Raw genomic sequence first — 2,851 nt, 5'->3', positions numbered from 1 at the left:
AGCATGCTTAAGATCACGCATCAGTCGAGGCTTTAACCCCTGAAGGATCAAACCATTCGCCCTTTGAGCCTGTCCATTCGACTGCGGGTGCGCGACAGACGAGTAGTTGACCCGAGTGCCTTGAGATGCACAGAACGCCTTGAACTCATCAGAATCAAAGTTGGAGCCGTAATCTATGATGATGCTGTGAGGAACTCCATATCTGAATATCAACTCTCTGATGAAACTGACGGCAGTGCCTGCTCCAAGGTTCTTGATGGGCTTGGCTTCGATCAACTTGGTAAACTTGTCGACTGCTACGAGCAAATGGGTGAAGCCACTCGCGCCAGTTTTGAAGGGACCGACCATATCCAATCTCCAGACTGCAAACGGCCAGACGAGTGGAATAGTCTTCAGGGCAGATGCGGGCTTGTGAGACATGTTGGAGTAAAACTGGCAACCTGCGCACTTGTCGACTATATCTTTCGCCATCTCATTTGCTCGAGGCCAATAAAATCCCGCTCGGTATGCTTTGGCCACGATGGTCCGAGAGGACGCATGGTGACCACAGGTCCCCGAGTGGATATCATTTAGGATCATCTGACCTTCTTCCGGGGTGATGCAGCGTTGGGCTACTCCTGTGACACTCTCTCTGTAAAGCTGCCCTTTCATCACGGTGAAAGCTTTGGATCGACGGACTATCTGGCGAGCCTCGTCTTCGTCCTCTAGGAGCTCTTTTCTGAGAATGTATGCGATGTATGGAACCGTCCAATCAGGAGTGATCACCAAGACTTCCATGATCAGGTCGACCACGGCTGGAATCTCTATCTCAGTCGGGTTGGTTGGACTTATTGGTTGCGGGGGCTCTTCTTTGAAGGGATCTTCTTGCACTGACGGGGTATGGAGATGCTCCAAGAACACATTGCTGGGGATAGGCTTCCGAGTGGAACCTATCTTTGCCAGATCATCAGCAGCTTGATTTTTGATTCGTGGTATGTGGTGGAGCTCCAATCCCTCAAACTTCTTCTCTAGCTTTCTCACTGCATTGCAGTAACCTATCATTGCGGGACTCCTGACGTCCCATTCCTTCATTACTTGGTTAACCACTAAATCTGAGTCGCCATAAACCATCAGGTGCCGGACGCCGAGTGAAATGGCATACGCAACCCATATAGTAGTGCCTCATACTCAGCTTCATTGTTTGAAGAGTCAAAGTGAATCTGGAGGACATAACTGAGCTTGTCTCCTCGTGGGGACACTAAAACCACTCCTGCACCAGAGCCATTTAACATCTTGGATCCATCAAAGAACATGGTCCAATGTTCCGACTGAATTTGGATCGGCTGTTGTTGTTTAGTCCACTCTGCGAGGAAATCTGCAATTGCTTGAGACTTAATGGCCTTCTTTGCCTCAAACTTGATATCCAAAGGAAGAAGTTCAATCACCCACTTTGCCACTCGACCAGTTGCATCTCTATTATTCAGAATGTCTGATAATGGAGTGTCGCTGAAGACTGAAATTGAGTGATCAGAGAAATAATGTGCAACCTTCTTCGCGGTCAGGTATATCCCGTAAACAAGCTTCTGATAGTGAGGATATCTCTGCTTGGATGGGGTTAAGACTTCTGAAATGTAATACACGGGGCGCTGAACTTTGAAGGCCTTACCTTCTTCTTCCCGCTCGACCGTGAGCACTGTGCTAACAACTTGTCATGTGGCTGCAATGTAAAGCAGCAGAAGCTCTTTGCTAACCGGAGCAGCAAGCACCGGCTGGGTGGAAAGCAGGGCTTTGAGCTCTGAAAACGCTGCTTCAGCTTCGTCATTCCACTTGAACTTGTTAGACTTCTTCATCAGTCGATAAAGAGGCAGTGCCTTTTCACCGAGGCGTGAGATGAATTGGCTCAAAGCAGCCAAGCAACCAGTAAGCTTCTGAACGTCATGCATGCATACCGGGCGTTTCATTCGGAGGATTGTACAAATCTTTTCTGGGTTTGCGTCGATCCCTCATTCGGAAACGAGAAAACCGAGTAACGTTCCGCCTGGGACTCCAAATGTGCACTTAGACGGATTAAGCTTGATATCATACCTTCTCAGGTTGGCAAAGGTTTCAGCAAGGTCAGTCAGCAGGTCGGAACCTTTGCGTGACTTAACCACTATGTCGTCCATGTATGCTTCCACATTCTAACTGATTTGAGTGAGCAGGCACTTCTGGATCATGTGCATGAATGTGGCACCAACATTCTTGAGGCCAAAGGGCATAGTGACATAGCAAAAACACCCAAAAAGGGTGATGAAAGCTGTTTTTATCTCGTCAGGTCCATACAGACGGATCTGATGGTACCTGTAATAAGCGTCCAGGAAGGAGAGTCGCTCACATCCCGCAATTGATTCGACAATCTGGTTGATGCGGGGTAGAGAAAAATGATCTTTCGGACAGGCCCGATTGATGTGCTTGAAGTCAATACACATTCGAAGTGAATTATCCTTCTTGGGAACCATAACAACATTGGCGAGCCACTCGGAGTGGTATATCTCGTGGATAAACTCAGCGGCCAGGAGACGAGCCACTTCCTCGCCAATGGCTTTTCTCTTCTCTGTGGCGGACCGACGGAAGTGCTCTTTGACGGGTTTTACTTTTGGACCGACTCGCAAACGGTGCTCAGCCAGTCCCCTGGGTACACCTGGCATGTCAGATGGTTTCCATGCAAAGATGTCCCAGTTCTCACGGAGGAACTGGATGAACACTTCTTCCTATTTGCTGTCGAGCGTCGTTGAGATATGAGTCGGAGCGGCATTGGGATCGGTTTGGTGAACATGGACTATCTTGGTCTCGCCGGCCGACTGAAATGCAGACTCCGAGGCAGGCCTCTTAG

Source organism: Triticum aestivum, chromosome 6B (assembly GCF_018294505.1).
Source record: "Triticum aestivum cultivar Chinese Spring chromosome 6B, IWGSC CS RefSeq v2.1, whole genome shotgun sequence".
NCBI lineage: Eukaryota > Viridiplantae > Streptophyta > Magnoliopsida > Poales > Poaceae > Triticum > Triticum aestivum.
Note: the sequence above shows the minus strand (reverse complement) of the source record.